Source organism: Squalius cephalus (genome assembly GCF_949319135.1).
Source record: "Squalius cephalus genome assembly, chromosome: 5".
Taxonomy (NCBI): domain Eukaryota; kingdom Metazoa; phylum Chordata; class Actinopteri; order Cypriniformes; family Leuciscidae; genus Squalius; species Squalius cephalus.
Window position 1 is genome coordinate 8,575,095 of NC_137126.1, and position 20,528 is coordinate 8,595,622.

Genomic DNA, 20,528 nt, shown 5'->3' on the forward strand with positions numbered 1-20,528 from the left:
AAAACAATATTCAAAACGAGATGGCAAACTAAAAGCGATAGGGTTAAGACTATTATTTATTAGACGTAAATTAGAGTACAAAAGAACAACAAAGCAGAGCGGCTGGAAAACCAAGTTGCCTCCTTCACGTTCATTTTGGCGTCCATTTAAATGCTGGCGGGAAACTTGATTGGCAGCAGAGTTTACATCACACCATTTACAGAGATCGACAGCTTCCAGAACCAACAGAAGATTAGAGAGGTGGAGCCTAAGAACATGACAGGGAGCGAGCGAGAAAGAGAGAGAACAGGTACAGCCACAGGGACGTAACAAGGCCGAAAAGAGAACTTAATTCTGAATTCAACTGTCTGAGAGAACTTCTGGTGTGTGTCATTCAGTGCGATACCACATTTAGTTCTTTTTTTCACAACTTACTGTGCATAATAACTTGATAAACTCTTTTTTAAGATCCTCATTTCCATCGTTAAATCGGTCGTATTGTTGAGTGAAACTCAGTCACTTGCTAGCATGACATGCGTGGGCAGGTCTCTGCTTGGGCTTGAGTGGAAAATTAAACCAACGGTTGTACGAGCACTTGTTTGTGTAACAGGTCAAATATGTGCTTCCACTTGCTACAGTTATTTTCATGTATGGCCCCTTTAATTGCACTCTCCGCCCAGATCTGGTAGAATGATGAACTGGTTCCGGTAGAGTCATTTAGACTCGCGCCAGTCGAGAGTGAGAATGGCCGCGAATATGCACGAGGATGATTCCTGAAACTGATCACCGCTGTTCTATATTCATTGTCAACAGGTACAGACCAGTTTCAAATGTGTTATTAATTACTGTTTATTATGTAGTTTATGTAAAAGAGTCATTTAGACTCGCGCCAGTCGAGAGTGAGAATGGCCGCGAATATTCACGAGGGTGATTCCTGAAACTGATCACCGCTGTTCTATATTCATTGTCAACAGAATAAACATCTTAAAGTGCGATTTGGTGCCCATCTGATTTCAACACAACACAACGCAGAGACAACACTGTTACATTTGCACATGTGCAAATGCAAAGAAATTATCTAACTTGCAAGCACCAGACCACTGATTCGTCAAACCTGCTTGCAGTCTGTGTTCTTCCGACTTTTTTTTGTAGTAAAGAAAATGCCTTAGGGAAATGTATCGGAGTAAAAATATAAATTCTATTTAGGAAATGTAGTGGAGTAAAAGTGAAAGTTGACAGAAGAATAAAAACTCAAGTAAAGTACAGATTCTCCCAAAAAATAATTAAGTCAAGTCAAGTCAAGTATATTTGTATAGTGCTTTTCACAATACAGATTGTATCAAAGCAGCTTCACAGTATTAAATTAAAATAATACAACAAGGTTTGTTTCTAGTGGAATTTATTGATTGATAAAATTAAAATTAAATATCCCCAAAATATCCCCAACTGAGCAAGCCAAAGGCAACAGTGGCAAGGAACCGAAAAACTCCATCAAGTGACCTAATGGTGACCTGAAACTCCATCAGGTGACCTAATGGAGAAAAAAAAACCTTGGGAGAACCCAGGCTCAGTCGGGGGCCAGTTCTCCTCTGGCGTTTATGAACTATAGAGACCGGATTTAACTGTAAGATTAAAAATATTATATGAATGCCTGGCTGAAGAGATGCGTCTTTAATCTAGTTTTAAACTGGGAGAGCGAGTCTGAGCAACGAACAGTATCAGGAAGGCTATTCCAGAGTTTTGGAGCTAAATGTGAAAATGCTCTCCCTCCTTTGGTGGATCTGGATATCCTAGGTATGACCAAAAGCCTCGAATTTAGTGATCTTAAAGAGCGCGATGGATTATAGGGCGATAGAAGATCCGTTAAATAGACTGGAGCTAAGCCGTTTAGGGCTTTATAAGTCAGTAGCAATACCTTGTACTTAATATGGGACTTTATAGGTAACCAATGTAGTGATGTTAAAATCGGTGTTATATGATCATATTTTCTTGATCTAGTAAGAACTCTAGCGGCTGCATTTTGGACTAACTGTAGCTTGTTTATTGAGGATGCAGGACAACCAGCTAATAAAGCATTACAGTAATCTAGTCTCGAGGTTATGAATGCATGAACTAACTTTTCTGCATCAGAAACTGATAGCATATTACGTAGCTTAGCAATGTTTCTAAGGTGGAAAAAGGCTGTTTTTGTAACATATGAAATATGATTTTCAAAAGGCAGGTTGCAATCTAGTATAACACCCAGGTCTTTTACTGTAGAGGATAAAGTAACAGGACATCCTACTATGTTAAAGTTGTAGGTAACACTTTAAAATACGGATCCTTCGTTAATGAATAACTACACAGGAACACATGAGTAACACAATATTAACAATCTAGTAACTACAATTAACTAACAAGTAACTCTGATTAACGAATTAGTAAGTAATAGCACACAGATTTAAGTGGTAGTTCACTATTAACTAATCAATAACTACTATTTTTTAATACTTCACAGAGAACTACTGAATTTTTTTACAGATTTAAGTGGTAGTTCACTAATAACTAATCAATAACTACTATTTTTCAATACTTCCCAGAGAAATAATGAAAAAAATTCACAATTCATGCAAAACTAATTAATAACTAATGCAGGACAAATTACTAGCACTAGATTAACATTACTGCTAGATACTGTACACTAATTATAAATATGTAATAGCGTTGCAGACTTATGATTTGGGAAAGCTGTCAATAATTAGCCTATGCACTGCTGTCTTTTAGAGAACTATTCATAAACTAAATAATTTTTAAGAATTGTTTTTATAAATGCACTTGTCTGGAACACTTACCCTGTGGCCGATTTTCCGGCATTCCTCTGGACTGGCTTTGAATAACTAGACTCATCATGGTGAGTACTGGAACATACTGAGTCATCAGCCATCCAAATACCAGTTATTTTATTATTTAACCTACCTCTCAAAATGGTTTTTATGTATGTCTCTTTGCTCATATGTAGATATGTATGTATATTATGTGTGTGTGTGTGTGTGTGTGTGTGTGTGTGTGTGTGTGTGTGTGTGTGTATGTGTGTGTGTGTGTGTGTGTGTGTGTGTGTGTGTGTGTGTGTGTGTGTGTGTGTGTGTATATATCCTGTGAATGATTAGATGATTCTACCCTTTCGGGTTGGCTTACCGTAACTACAGCATGGAATCACGATAAATAGTAATGACTCAAGTGTTACTACATACTTCTATCGGAACTACTAATTATTTGGATCCGTATTCTAAAGTGAAGATCATGTTAACTAACTAGTAATGACTCAAATGTTACTACATACTTCTATAGGAATTACTAATTATTTGGATCCGTATTCTAAAGTGAAGATCATGTTAACTAACTAGTAATGACTCAAGTGTTACTACATACTTCTATAGGAATTACTAATTATTTGGATCCGTATTCTAAAGTGAAGATCATGTTAACTAACTAGTAATGACTAAAGTGTTACTACATACTTCTATAGTAATTACAAATAATTTGGATCCGTATTCTAAAGTGAAGATATTAGTTTTGCATGAATTGTGAATTTTTTTCATTATTTCTCTGGGAAGTATTGAAAAATAGTAGTTATTGATTAGTTATTAGTGAACTACCACTTAAATCTGTAAAAAAATTCAGTAGTTCTCTGTGAAGTATTAAAAAATAGTAGTTATTGATTAGTTAATAGTGAACTACCACTTAAATCTGTGTGCTATTACTTACTAATTCGTTAATCAGAGTTACTTGTTAGTTAATTGTAGTTACTAGATTGTTAATATTGTGTTACTCATTTGTTCCTGTGTAGTTATTCATTAACGAAGGATCCGTATTTTAAAGTGTTACCAAGTTGTATTGTGAGACGTTTTGTGGGCGTTTTTTTGAACCGATAAGTAGTACCTCTGTCTTGTCTGGATTTAATAAAAGAAAATTACGCGTCATCCAGTCTTTTATATCTTTAACACACTCTGTCAATTTGGATAATTTAGCGTTTTCATCCGGCCGTGATGAAATATATATTTGAGTGTCATCAGCATAACAATGGAAACTAATTCCATGTTTCCTTATAATATTTCCAAGTGGCACCATATATATTGAGAATAATAGAGGGCCTAACACAGATCCTTGCGGCACTCCATAGTTTACTAGAGTTATGATCGGTTTTTCTCCATTTAAATAGACAAAATGGTAGCAGTCAGATAAGTATGATCTGAACCAGCTTAATGCTTGTCCTTGAACACCAGTATAATTTTGTAGTCGATCTAAGAGTATTGTGTGATCTATAGTATCGAACGCAGCGCTAAGATCAAGTAAAACTAGTATTGAGATACAGCCTTGGTCAGAAGCTAAAAGTAAATCATTTGTGATTTTAACGAGCGCAGTTTCAGTGCTATGGTGCGGCCTGAAACCAGACTGAAACTTTTCATAGATGTAATTTTCTTGCAGGAAAGAGCCCAGTTGAGCGGACACAACTTTTTCTAATATTTTAGACATAAATGGTAGATTTGAAATGGGTCTATAATTTGCTAGGTTATTATGATCTAATTGTGGTTTCTTAATGAGTGGTTTTATAACTGCCAATTTAAATGTTCTTGGAACATGACCTAAAGATAAAGATGAGTTAATAATATTGAGGAGAGGCTCTTCCACTATAGGTAACACTTCTTTCAGTAATTTAGTTGGTATAGGACCTAATAAACATGTTGTTGTTCTAGATGAAGTGATAAGTTTATTTAACTCTTTTTGTTCTATAGTTGTAAAGCACTGTAATTGATCTTGCTGGGTGATAATTGAGGCTGAATTATAAAGCGCGATTGAAGATTAAACGTTTACAATTGTGGTTCTGATGCTTTCTATTTTCTCAGTGAAGTGGTTCATGAAATCATTACTGTTAGTCTAGCCACAGAGTTAAATAAAAACCTTGGATTGTTTTGGTTGTTTTCTATTAGTTTGCGGAGATGCTCAGCCCTGGCCGCTTTTAGGGCCTTTTTATAACGTGACATACTGTCTTTCCACTCGATTCTAAAGACCTCTAAATTAGTTTTCCATTTACGCTCTAAATTACGGGTTTCTCTCTTTAGAACATGCGTAGTATTGTTGTACCATGGTGCTTTAATTTTCTCTCTGACCTTTTTTCATTTAATGGGTGCAACAATATCCAATGTTCTGGAGAGAATGGTGCTCATAGTGCTAGTTAGTTCTTCTAGTTCATCTGTTTGTTTGGGTTCAGGCAGCAGCTGAGACAGATGAGATAAGCAATTTGAGAAATTATCTATGGTGGATGGAAGGATTGTTCTGCCTGGTCGAAAACGCGGTGCAGCATGACATATAACAGCAGTACGTAATATGCAAGTTACCATGTAATGGTCAGTGACATCACTTTGTGGAATGATATCTATATCGGTTGGATCGGTTCCATATGATATAATTAAATCGAGTGTATGATTAAGACGATGAGTGGGACCAGTGACGTTTTGCTTGACCCCAAAGGAGTTTAATAAATCTGTAGATGCAGCCCCTAACGCATCATTTGAATTATCTACGTGTATGTTAAAATCTCCAACAATTAATGCTTTATCGACGTTGACCAATAGATCTGAGAGAAAATCTGCAAACTCTTTTAGGAAATCAGCGTAAGGCCCTGGCGGTCTATATACGGTAGCCAAAGCTAGAGATAATAGGGATTTTTTTCTTACATCTGAGAGCGTAACATTTAGTACAAGTACTTCAAACGAATTAAACTTGTCACCTGTTTTCTGGGTAACACTAAGAATATCTCTATAGATTGTTGCAACACCACCGCCACGACCAATCAGACGGGGCTCATGCTTATAACAGTATCCTGGTGGAGTAGACTCATTAAGACCGAAATAATCATTTGGTTTAAGCCAGGTTTCAGTAAGGCAAAGTACATCTAAACTATTATCTGTGACTATTTAATTTACAATGACTGCCTTAGGTGTGAGTGATCTAATGTTTAGAAGACCTAGCTTTAGAAATTGTTTTTGTTCACTAATAGCGAGATTTTCTGTTTTAATAACAACTTTATTGTACTGTAATACAATACAACAATACAACTTTAATAAGTACTGTAACAAAGTATTATTACTTAGTTACAATACACCACTGTGCTAAACAACATAGCAGGTTCACTGGGGAAAGGCAGGAAAAAAACGTTAGCAACAACCATCTTCGTGACCAATGATAGCGAAAAAAAAAAATTATAATTCTCGTCGACCAATTTGTGGCATCTGCCAGGAGTTAATAAGCAATGAAGCACAAGATACAGAAGTAGTGAACTTCATCCATCTTGTTTACTCTTTCACTTCCGTTCTCACACACAACATCATTACACAACAGTTCCGACTATCAACAAGTCACAATTCACTCATGAACAACACCAAGTCTTATGGGTTCTTTCATGATGATGTCATATGCATAACACACAAGAATTATTAAGGTCTTATAATATTTCTCAGAAGAAATTAAGTCCTGTTTGGAACAAAAAATTAGGGTGTTTAATGATGACAGAATTTAAATTTTTGCGTACGCTATACAAACTATCCATTTAAGGCAAACTGACACCTGAATATTTGAGAACTGACAAAGCCTCAACACCTCTGGCAGGAATGCTGTATTACAAACTTTATTAAATTAAAATGGAAAAACTCTCTGTGAAACCAGAGTTGTTACATGCTTGACGTTGATTAGAGTATGATAAATTGCCGGAGCTTTTATTACCTGTGGCCTTCTCAGATGTTACTGCAGTATTTAACAATGATTTAAAGCAAATCTGTCAAAGCAAAGGTCAAATGTTGCCATAATAATCACAAACTATGCTGTTCTAGGTTCTGAAGCATGCTTGCTATCATGTTTCTCTGTCTGGACACAAATGAATCACAGTGTAAGAACACAAAGCCTATGATTTTTTTTTTCCTTACTATATTTTACATGCAGTGGATATAAATAGTTCACCCAAAACAAATCAACCAAACAGTTTTGGTTACCATTGACTTCCATTCTTAGGGTTAGGGTTGTTTTAATCACCAAGCTTGTCTTAATTCACCACTAACGATCTAATGTAATGACATTCATACATTTTAAATATGAATGATATCTACAGTTCATGTTTACTGGAATACATGTGTAATATATTCACTACGCTAAAAGAAAAAAGAAAACCAGACTATTAAAAGATTTTTAATTGTTAAGAAAAAACGTTTCTTTTCCATTTAAGTGAAAGAAAAGGAAGTTCTAAAGTGGAGCATATTTCATAATGCTCTGGTGCTCTGGGGTTCAGCTGTCTTTTTGAGTGAAGAGATTACAGTGCAAGACATTGTACAAACACAATGATTATATTTTTCTATATAGGCTACCCAACACAATGATTATATTTTTCTGTATAGACTACCCTCATTCTATCATTCAGTAATGACCTGGCCATGCTTCTGCCACCCTATTTAGTTTATTAGAAATGAATCTCTTTAGACTGTCAAAATGTACTAGTTACCAATGGGACACTAGACAATACTTTTGTTTATGCCTATAAGTGAGAAAAATAGCCAGACAGCAAGAGCCAAAAAGAGTAGAATCCATCCATTTCCTAAAATAATCTGAAATTACCTGTGAAGAGGCAGAAGACCCACTTGATCCAAAATTCATTCTGATCTCCCCAAGAGCCTGACTGGCTGCTGGAGCCATGAAACTACTCGATTTTGACAAGGAGCCAAATTAAAGCGTGGATGATGTCACAAGAGAATGAGGCAGCCTGACAGCGCAATAGCCAGCTGTTGGCAGACTGTTTTCAGACCCCACCTCTCAAACACTTCAATAAAGCCATCAGGGTCCCGAACAGTGTTTATTTCTCTTTAATACACGGTTCTCTGCAGTACCTGATGCCGGTTGGTTAATCGCACCATTAGCCTACGTGTAAGAGTCAAATATTTAAGGATACTGACCATTGTGGTCCATGGCAACATAATGGTACTACTTTCATGTCTCTCATATCACTCTGCGCTCTCTTTTTCCATATCAATGCAAGTAAGAATAGCTAATCCTAAAATGTGCCACTCGTTAAAATGACTCCAAATGGTGACCATCACTGGAGGGTTTCAGAATAAATATGGTGAATATAAAGTTTTTGATTGTTGCCGCATACAGTAGGCTTATTGGAAAAACTTGTCACTACCTACATTTTTGCAAAACTCTAAAAACCTATACACACAATTCCCTGCCTCAACCTTAGCATTGACTCATGAAGGGGCAGCCTGCTTGGGGACCCAAACTTTGGGGAGGAAGCCACGGCTTCACGAAAAATAAGGGAGCTGCCTACTTAAGGAATCCAGCCTTAAAGGGAGGTAACAACTTTATATATCTAGGCTAGGGGGATCTAAATACCCCAGGAGGATCTAAACACCCTTTCTGACCAGGAGTCAGCATGGAACACGAAAAATAAGGGAGCTGCCTACTTAAGGACCACGTCATTAAGGTCAGGCAGCTTTAACCTTAATCACAGAGAGCAGACACTCTTGATGTTACTGTCTAGGTGGAGCTCAGGAGAGCGAGGCCTTAGCAAAATGCTCTAATTTAAAGACTCATAAAGGAGCCGCCTGCTTAAACCCCATTTTTAGGGCCCAAGCCCTGAAAGGGCGAAGGCCCTATTGTTTTCGTAAGGATTTTTTTTTTTTCTTCATTATTTATTTATTTTTTTGCCTTTTTGCCACTTTTGGGGCCCTTAACATGCTCGAAAACTCTTGAAATTTTGCACACACGTCAGAACCTGCGGCCATCAGGGCCGGGCTGAAGCTGGTACCGGGGCGTGGCAGGGGGGCTCGACAGTGCCCCCTGGAATGGGGTCCGAAAACTTGGTCCATAAATCAAACACGTTTGCATGTAATAATATGAAACTCAGTACACATAGATCTCATCGGGCTGAACAACTTTCGTGCTCTAAGTTTTACAAAAGCCCAACAGGAAGTCAGTTATTATACATTGTTTGGAAAACGCATACAATGTAATGTGAAATACTCCTAGGCAATTCATCCGATTGCCACCAAACTCGGTGTGAATGAAGTCAAGACATTGCGGATGAATTCTTGCGAACGGATTTTTGATATCTCGAACGGTTTGGCCGTGGCGAGGAAATGAATTTATGGCGAATAATGGGACACAGGAAGTGTGTTATAACTTCTGCATACATTAACTGATCTTGATGAAACTTCCGCAGTGTGTTCGTTGTAAGAGGTCGATCACATTGATGTGACTATTGTGAGTCAAAGTTATACCAACACCAACTGGCTGCACGAAGTTTGTCACTTTCAAAATGCTTTGAAATCACTCTCTTATTTTTACCCGATTTGCTTCAAACTTTATGTGTATAATGTAGACCCAAACCAGATGTAGACCTGTGAAAGGATTATTGATATCTTAGATACTGTTGCCATGGCAATGCATCGAACTTTAATATTTTTTGATGCTTTTGAGACTCTTAGCATGCTTGAAATTGCATGAAACTCGACAGACACATCACATTTATTAGCCAGTAGACATGTGCAAAGTTTCAGAAACAGGCGTGGTGGAATGGCTCAGTAGCGCCACCTTTTGACCAAAGTGGGGGGTTAGATTCATCTACAGCAACAAAACTTGGTATGTATATTGTTCTCATCAAGCCGGACAACTTTCCAATTTACAGTCATTAGCACCGACCAACAGGAAGTAAGATATTTTGGTTTGAATGTGGATTTTTCTGGAGAATTTTCTCTCCCTCTCTCTCTCTGTCTCTGTGTGTGTGAGAGTGTGTGAGGAGGGGGGGGGGGGATTTTTCACCCTTGAACGGGGTCTGAAAACTTGGTCCATAGATCAAACATGCTTGCATGAATTAATATGAAACTCAGTACACGTACAGATCTCATCGGGCCGAACAACTTTCCCTGGTCAAGTTTTATGCCAGCCCAACAGGAAGTCGGCTATTATGGGTTGTTTGGAGAACGCTTGCTCTGGTATTTGAAATAATCCTCCTAGGCAATTCTTTCAATTGCCACCAAACTCGGTCAGCATAAAGTCAAGACATTGAGGATGTTAAATTGCGGACGGATTTTTGATATCTCGAACGGTTTGGCCGTGGCGAGGAAACAAATTTATGGCGAGAAAAGATAAAAACGAAGTGTTATAACTTCTGAATACATTAACTGATCTTGATGAAACTTCAGCAGTGTGTTTGTGGTAAGAGGCTGATCACATGTATGTAACTATTGTGAGTCAAAGTTATAGCGCCACCAACTGGCAGCAGGAAGTGGGTCACTTTCTAAATGCTTTTGACAAAAGTGAGGGGGTTAATTTTATGCACAGTCACAAAAATCAGTACACATATTGGTCTCATCGAGCCAGACAATTTTCTAATTTACAGTAATTAGCTCCGAGCAACAGGAAGTCAGATATTTTGGTTTGAATGTGGATTTCTTTGCAAAAAATTAGCCTCTGAATTTAAGTGGTTTATTTTATTCCCACCAAACTTTTTCAACATGATGAAAATACATTAAAGATGCTAAATTGTAAACAGATAATAAATATCTCAAACGGTTTTGCTATGGCGAGGGATTAAAGTAATGTCAAAAAAGGAAACACTAAAAACCTCCTATCTTCTAAAAATTTAATTATACACCATTTATTTCTATATAAAATTCTACAAATATCAGAACTAAACCCATTTTATTCTTTTCCTTTCAATTGAATAATTGTTTAAGTTTAAAAACATCCAGAATGTTTTTTTAGTCCAAAAAAATAAATAAATTATGTCATTCATAGTGCTATACTGCCCTCTTGTGTTCAAAGTCAGGTAGGCCTATTGTATCTATATAAAAATATACTAGGTATGAGACGGTGAGGAATATTTTACCACCGGTTAATCAACGTGTGACACCGCTGGGGGCTTTTGAATTGCTAACTTAAAAAATTGCTAACTTCTCTGCCCGTTCCTCGCCGTGGACGCACACCATATATATAATTACATATATATATATATTTAATTTTTTGTTATATATATATATATATATATATATATATATATATATATATATATATATATAGCTGCGAGCAGCGATTGCGGGCCCAAGCCGGTGACACCGGCACCCCGGTGGCTTTAGTGTAACTAAAGGCACCAGGGTGGCGGTGCCACCGGCTTGGGCCCGCAATCGCTGCTCGCAGCTATATTCTTTTCTTTATTTTTTCTCTCGTGGCTGCAACCTCAGAGAACATAGGGAGCTTGTGACACTGTCACACATGACACATGTTTTAACTACTCTATATATTATATTGATTTTATGTATATTAGAGTTTTAATAGGTTTACATGTTGTCTTAGTCATTTTAATCCATTTTATTCCTCTTATCTTTTGTATGTGTGTATGTCTTTAAGTAATTATTGGTCTGCCTGTCATGTGAGTAATCACATGACAGGAAACAGGAACAAGACATTATATAAAGCAGGCAACATGCCAAACAATTGGGTTCGTTGCTCACTAGACGACCAGGTGATCACCAGCAAACTGGACTGTGGAGTTACTTCAGTGGACTTACCTTTCCAACACTTTGGATTATCACTTCTGTGGACATTGTATATACACCGGTGGACATTACTCACATTCACTTTGGGACAAGCAATACACCAGGATTCTTTGGACTGTTTTATGGTATGGACTCCACGCTTTCAACAGACTTAGTTTTCTTGTATTTATTGTGTTGTTTTAAGTTCCTTGTGAATATTGTTTAATACACTTTTATTCCGGTTATATCTGTTGTTGTCATCTTTTAAAACACTTCACAAACTCTCACAGTTTATCTGACCCCAATTTTAGTTCATGTAATTCAACCGAGAAGGCTGAACGAACGTTATAAGTTGCCTATCTTAAATGACCTATACTCAGTGGGAGGCAGCTTCAACCTTGTTTCTGCATCTAATTCCTCAGAAGTAGATCTAGCAAATTTTCAATAGAATATTCCTGTTCGACTCCTCCATGCGCCGCCTACACCCCTTGCTCTTGATCCCGCCTCACCACAATGGCAACTGCCGGACCCAAGCTGCAAAGAGTAGGTGCTTAATGAATGAGCCATTTATATAGCGCTTTCATATGTACTACTGTACAGCCAAAGGGCTTTACAATCATATCAGGGGATCTCTCCTCAACCACCACCAGTGTGCAGCATCCACTTGGATGATGCAACGGCAGCCACAGTACAACGGTGCCAGTGCGCTCACCGCACACCAGCTATAGGTGGAGAGGAGAGAGTGATAGAGCCAATTCAATGGAAGGGAATTATTTGGAGGCCATGATTGGCAAGGGCCAATTGATGAAATTTGGCCAGGACACCAGGGTTACACCCCTACTCTTTAGACGAATTGCCATGGGATTTTTTTTTGTTTTTTTGTTTTTTTTTGCCATGGGAGAATTTAATGACCACAGAGAGTCAGGACCTCAGTTTAACGTCTCATCCAAAGGGAGGTGCTTGTTACAGTATAGTGTCCCCGTCACTATACTGGGGCATTAGGACCCACACAGATCACAGGGTGAGCACCCCCTACTGACCTCTCTAACACCTCTTCCAGCAGCAACCTTGATTTCCCAGGAGGTCTCCCATCCAGGTACTAACCAGGCTCAACCCTGCTTAGCTTCCATGGGCAACCAGTCTTGGGCTACAGGGTGATATGACTGCTGGCCGTAGGTGCTTAACCCTCATCCCTCAAGAGAGAATCAAGCCTGGGTGGAACAAATCACTGCGACCACATCACACAATGTGCATTTAATCCCCTTGGGAGTTCAGCGCTAAGTTCAAACGGCAGATTCTGTCAAACTGAAAGAATCATACAAGAACAGCCATGAATGCATCGCTATGAGTGCCTTCGACTGAGTTCAACTCAACTGAGCATTTCATTGAAAAAAACAAAAAACAAAATGTGCACATTCATCTCCCTCAAGAACTAACGCGTGTGCTCCTCACCCATGCACAGAGTGCACCAGATGCACACGCTTCCAGAAAACACTTGTTAGAGTGTTTCTTCATGATATTCACATTCACATGTACGCAAACATTGTCGCGTTTAACCATTTAAGATTCACTTTCCGGACATTTAATTTCCGTACTGATGCAAAACTTACAGCAACCAACATACAGTATTTGGTAAGCAGTGACGTAATAATGTACAACCCTCTTTTTCTTTTATATGAATAGTTTACTACAAAATAAAAATTAGCACATTGATGAGAAAAGTAGTGACGCCTGCTTTGTGAACAAATTTTTCTTTTTATATTGCGTTATTTCAATTACTCGTTTCTTCCCGTTCTAAGCAGCAGTCTGAATGATTCGCCTTCAGAAATTCACATTCACTGCTCCACGAAAGAAATAAACATTTTTGGAGCATTTTAAGTTAATTATTTCTTTGAAGAGCTCAGCTCAGAGAGAGCACCAAAGGGTGAATGCAGCCAAACAACAGTGCACTGTTTCAGCAGACGTCTTTCGTTCACGGAGGGTCACGCATGGAAATAACAGGGCCATATTTCTCTGAATGGAAAACATAGCACGCAGATTTACAGCTTACTCTGCCTCACCTATCAAGGTCCTGCTTCGCCTCATCAATCAAAGCAGCCATCCATTGGCATTGGGAGTTATAATACTTCATTCGTTTTACTCTCCTTGCCCCATCTAGGAGAAGGTACATGGCTTTAAATTTGAAGTCCTACCATTAAATGCTCCACACCTCAGAACTGCCCTGACCCTTTGCTCATCTGCTGATAGAGCTGTTTTATCGTTATCCAGAACCATTCTGTTCAGCATTGGCTTTAAAGTTACTTTATAAGCCTGTGAAACATAGACAGTCAACATTTAATAATGAAGCAATCTTGTTTTACAAGAAAACCAGCTTGAATTACATTAGCAAGTTATTAACAATAACAATAAGTCTACAGCATAAAAAAATAAGATGGGGATTCTTTTCGAGGTTACTTCAGTTAAGTCTTATATAAGAGACTCTAAACCAGTCCATTATTCTTTATTTCACACAAGTCTGTATGGTATGATCACCAAACAAATTAACAGGCTTGATAGTTCAAAACATCAGCCAGATGAGGGACTTTGACAACTTGGAAACCAATATAAAATCATATGATATCAAGATTACTTGATGCAGTTTCACATCATGTTGCCATTATAAAGCTGAATAAGTTTTTTTTTTTTTTTTTCATGTTATAAAATAGAGATGAGATGGTATTCTGGGAAACAGCATAAATTGTTGTCTTTATAAAAGCTATGGTGTTTGTCTCCTAAAGGCATCATGAGCTAAAAAATACACTAATAACTAGGGAAGGTTTAGGAAAAGTGGAAAATGAAGGAGAAATGGAACTACTTGAACTGGTAAAATTACTATGATCATGATTTTTGCCAAGTTGGATTTGTTTGGATTAGAGAAATGTTTTTCTAGACTAAAAACTGATGATCCATGAAAACATTTCTTTAACACAAACATATTTTAAGTTAGGGTTTCATATACAAATGACAATTTCAATGTGCATTCTCAGTTAAGTTAACTAGTGCATGGCAATTCGTAACTTTTTACGAATTGGTAAATTGGATTCCCATCATACAAATTCATACAAAATTGCCCCCTTGTAACATAGTTGCATTTTCCTGTGATATCATAAGTTACTGTACCCTTTTCTACAAGTGCTTGAAGGACTTAAGACCTCAAACTTAAAGAAATGCATCTCTAATACTCTTTTCTAATCATTTATTTATACAGTCTTGAAGTTATCTTGCCATTCTCTTTTTTTTCCTTGTTTGTCACTGTCAGATATGTCCTTATCTTTGAAGAGGTCTAAAAGGCTAGCTGCATCCCAGACTGTTTTCTACAGTGAAGCTGAGGATGAAGTTGTTGTCTATGGTGTTCAAGAAGCTTCAAGTTGAGCACTAGTGAGAGGTTTCTCAAACTAGAGACTCTGATGTACTTGTTCTCTTGTAGTTGTGTGCCTGGATTATCCTCTTCTCTGTCTGACCTGGTTAGATTGCTTGCTTCTTTCAAGTGCATGCAATAGCCTTTATCCCTCGAAAGAACAACCATCTGATGAGTTTATAGAGAAATGTGTTTCCTTTTGGCCATTTTTAAAATCATAATTTGACTAGCAAGTATAGGACACCGACATTTTACAGTATTCCACATTTCATTATGCAGAACAAGAAGCATTTTCATCTGTGCTAACAAAGAGAAAGTTACCAAATCACGTTTAGACTAGAGTTATTTCAGAGCAAGTATCAAAAGGTCCCATATACAGTAATTTCAGCTTACATTTGATATCATCAGTACAACCAGACAGTTTTAATTGGATGTAACAGGGACGACGAATGTAGTATTCTATGTATATGTTACTCTACAGAGGTTAAATTTGGCCTAGGTTCGGCTCTGGGAGGATTTAAAAGTAAAAGGGTGGACCAAATCAATTTCAAGTAATTAACAGCCAGCAATTTTATTTACAATGATTCACATTCAATATTGTCACAGTTGACTCTTTGTCTGGTTTCCACTCAACACTATGAACCAACAACAAACATGGTTCATATCAAACCCGAAGTTGAATGGGAATACCAAAAATAAAATAGAATAAAATGAAACAAAATAAAACAGTCTCAATAATTTGTTCTGGATCCTTTGTATGTAAAGTGCTCAAATGTCCGTATAAAACTCAAATGTCCATGTGTAAAGCTCCAATGGTCATGTGTGTGTAAAGAGCTTCAATGTCTTTGTGCGTAAAGAGCTTCAATGTCTTTGTGTGTAAAGGCCTTTTGTGTTGCTACCCGGGTAGTGTGTATGTGCTTGGCTCTCTTGTGTACATCCGTGATGGACCACGATGATTCTTTGAGTGGCAGATCAGGGTCTGGCTCGCCGTTCAAATAGTAGATCACTTGACAGAATCAGCATTCAAAAAAAACATTAAACATTTTTCAATATAAACAATTTCTACACCGACATTTTCTATTAGCTGCACAAAATGTCCGTCATAACCAGTGTTAATTCAACACGTGACAATATAAGTGGAAATAAACAGCTTAAACGCATAAAAGTATTTAAATATGCAATATATCTCTCTCGTTAGAATATTTCGTTAGTTGTACAACATTTCTTTTACCATTTGCTGCATTTATAACACTTGTAGAAAATAAAATAATTTAACTAAACAGTTAAACTAGCGTTATACACGGATAGATTTGACTCCGTATCAATTTTGCCTTATAAACATACAAAAAAATACATTCTTAAACATAAAATATAACGCTGTTTGCTTTAAGACATTTATAAAGAAAAAGGAATATCACAAGTTAAAGTAATGCATAAGCAAAACTCACCAGAGTTCTTGTAAGAGAAAAAAACAGTAACCAAAAGCATTGACCAGTTGTTTTCCTCAGCAATAGGATAAATAAACGACCTCGACGATTAATATTATTCTTTATAAAAGAATATGCACATTGCACCGAAGAAACAAATGGAAATTAAATCATCTTTGCAGCTACACGATGACCTCGTGTGTGCATATTCAGCAGGCTTCTTCATCTGATTTTTAACATACGTTGACTCTCAACATACCACAGTGTTAACCGCCCTCTAGAGGTTAATGATAGTACCACACCTAAAATACAGAACCTTCATTTTATGATATATAATCAACCGTACTTACTAATAAACATACTTTAGGACTAGGAATAAAGGAAAACTATAGATGTTAAATTCGAAAGGGTTACATCCTCCCCTCCTAAACCTGCATGCGTCTCTGCATGTAGTGTACCTATAAAATAACTGATCTATCAGGGGTAAGTATCCTAACTTCAGGGAAATCATCTGACTCAAGGGCTTGTGTGAAGGCTTTGTTTAAACCACTTAACAGGGATTGCATGACTAACACTAAAGGGTTTCCTAATGATGTGTAAGTTAGTCTATCAGGCGGCTCCCTGATTCTGGTAGAACGTCTGGACTCTGGCTCTGGTATTTCCTGCACAGGGGTATTTCCATTTCTTTCAACATTCTTTTCAATCAGTATTTCACTGTCGTTATCCTCTTTCCTCATTTCACCTCTTTCTCCCTCAACAGGTTCCATCCTATTCCTGATCAGCTCCTCAGTACACTCATCATCGATGACATCAACAGCCTTGGAATCCAGTTCCTTGACAGGTGAGTTTCCCACATTCGCTTCCAGCGTGTCCTCAGGTAAGTTTGTTTCTCCCTCTTCAGATAAAGCTACTTCTATTGCGTTTCCCCCATCCAATTGCACATGCTCAAATTCAATATCTAGACTTTCCACACCTCCAGAAGGTTCAAATGGTTGTGCATTTGGATTCAATGTTGTCTCACAGGAACTTCCTTCCACTTCTTGTAAGTAAGGCACGTCCTTGACAATTGTTATGGTAGGATATGTCGTATCCTGCATTATTTGGGGAAAGTAGAAATCTGGTTCTCCATCACTTTCATACACTTGTTCATCGTCATCCTCTGGAACTGTTGGCGATTCCCTAGAACAAGTTGTTTTTTCCTTTTCCTCCAACCTGTTGTCTTCATCACTGGAATTGGTGGGGGTTAAGAAACCACAGGGTAAGAGTAAATCTCGATGAAGGTTTCTTTCAGGTCCGTCAGTAGTAAGAGGCTTTACCACATAAACTGGAGAATCAGTTATTTGCTTGACTACTTGGCAGATGATCTTGCTCCATCGGTCAGCTATCTTGTGCTTGCCTCTTATCCCAACATTCTTAATGAGAACACGGTCTCCAGCTTGTAAAGTGGACTCTCTCACCTTCAGATCATATCGTTGCTTATTGCGAAGAGCTGTCTTCTTACTGTATTCAACAGCAATCTTGTAGCTTTCTTGCAGACTCTCTTGAAGCTTTTTGACATACTCGGCATGACTAACTCTCTTTTCCCCTTCAGGCTTGATACCAAAGGCTACATCTATGGGAAGGCTTGGCTGTCTCCCGAACATTAACTGATAAGGGGAAAAACCGGTGGTGTCATTTTTCGTACAGTTATAGGCATGTACCAGAGGCTGCACAAAATCACGCCATTTGATCTTGTCTTCTTCTTGAAGAGTTCCGAGCATTTGGAGAAGAGTTCGGTTAAACCTCTCCACGGGATTTCCACGTGGGTGGTAAGGAGTGGTCCTAGTCTTCTTTATACCCAGTAGAAGACAAAGGTCTTTGATCACAGCCGATTCGAAATCTCGACCTTGGTCGCTGCATGTGCAGGCGTTCTGGTATCCCATAGTGAATGAAGAAGTTACTCCAAAGTGCTTTAGCAACTGTCCTTGCTTTTTGATCAGCTGTTGGAATTGCTACAGCATACTTTGTAAAATGGTCAGTGATGACTAAAATGTTCTTAGTACCTTTACCATCTGGCTCAAGAGAAAGATAGTCCATGCAGACCAGTTCTAAAGGTCGGCTGGTCTCGATGTTAACAAGAGGAAATGCTTTTTCCACTTTTGCCTTCCTTCTGATACATCTCTCACATGTGCTGACCTTGGTTTCGACATCCAAAGACATCCTTGGCCAATAGAAACGCATACGAACTAAATCCAAAGTCCGCTCCACTCCCATATGACCTACTGAGTCATGCAAAGCTTCTAAGACCACTTCCTTATACTTCTGGGGTAGGACTAACTGATAGAAGGGCTCTCCTCTGTTCATACGCTTCCTGTAGAGGACTCCATCGAGGACTACAAGTTGGTGAATCAGTCGAAGCATAAGTTGGACTTCTCGATTTTCTTGCTGTCTGACCCGGTAAGAGAGACGTTTGCCAGTGTTCAAGAGGTGAGTCACTCTACTAATGACAGGATCATTTGCTTGCTCTGCTGCCCAATCCTGTTGGGACATCCTGGGAAGGGTGCTGGAACCAGGAAGAATTTCAGCTTGGGAGAATTCAACTGGGATGGCATTAGCATCAATGGCAAGACATTCCAGAGCAACAGGTAAATTGGCATCTTTGTCTGCCACAGTGCATCCGTACAGTTGATGCTTTTGACAAACGGTTCCCACTGCTTCCTTAGGAAAGGAAATCCTATTTTCCTCATTCAGAAAACGGGAGATAAACTGGCTAATGCGGTCATCTTCAACCTGGGAACTGTTATCGGTGTCTACCTGATCATGTGGTCGCCTGGAGAGACCATCAGCATCTTGATTTTTCTTTCCAGCTCTGTATTGGATGCTGAAGTTAAAAGTAGACAGGGCCGCCAGCCACCGGTGTCCTGCAGCGTCAAGCTTGGCAGATGTTAATATATATGTGAGGGGATTATTATCGGTCATGATGGTGAACTCAGCCCCATACAGATAGTCGTAAAACTTATCCGTCACTGCCCACTTTAAGGCTAAAAATTCCAGCTTGTGGGTGGGATAACGTTTTTCACAGTTTGACAACCCTCTGCTGGCAAATGAAATCACCCTCATGTGACCATCTTGTTCCTGGTACAAGGCAGCACCAAGACCATGGAGACTAGCATCTGTATGCAAGATGTACGGCAGTTTTGGATTTGCAAATCCCAACACCGGGGCTGTGGTCAGCTTCTGAATAAGTGTCTGGAATGCGGTGTCACACTCAGGCGTCCATCTACCACCAAAAGGCTTCTTGAAATCAGAATTGGAGACAGGCTTAAAACCCTTCGCATTCCTTCGAGGGGGACAATAGCCAACTGTTAGTGCATTTAATGGTTTGGCAATTTTGGAGTAGTCTCTGACAAACCTCCGATAATACCCAGTGAAACCCAAAAAGGACTTCAGCTCACTGATATTTGTCGGCTTTGGCCAGGTGGTGAGTGCAGAGATTCTCTCAGGATCTGTTTCTACGCCTTTCTCCGAAACAATGTGTCCAAGATATTTCACAGACTTCATGAAAAAGTGGCATTTGCTTGGAGATAGTTTTAGGCCAAACTCTTTCAGCTGGTTCAGGACTTTCATGAGGCGTTCTTCGTGTTCTTCCAGGCTTTTCGAGAAAACGATGAGATTGTCGAGGAAGACAAGGACTTCTTTGAGATGCAAGGTGCCCATGCACTTTTCCATGACACGTTGAAATGTACTAGGTGCATTAGTCACCCCCTGGGGCATTCTATTAAATTCCCAGAATCCCATTGGTGTTACGAATGCAGTCTTGTACTTATCCTCCTCTTCAACCTCCACCTGATAGTAACCTGACTTAAGATCCATGACAGAAAACCATTTGGATCCAGTCAATGCAGAAAACGTTTCCTCAATGTTAGGCAGTGCGTAAGCATCTTTGATCGTCTGATTATTTAATTTTCTGTAGTCTATGCACAGGCGGATAGCACCGTTCTTCTTCTTCACGATGACTATTGGAGAAGCAAAGGGGCTTTCCGACTCACGGATTATGTTTGCATCTTTAAGCTCCTGGAGATGAAGCCTAACAGCTTCATAATCTGAGGGATGGATGGGCCTCACTCTCTGTTTAAAAGGAGTTGGATCTGAAAGCCGAATTCTGTGCTTAACCGCTGAAGTGTGCCC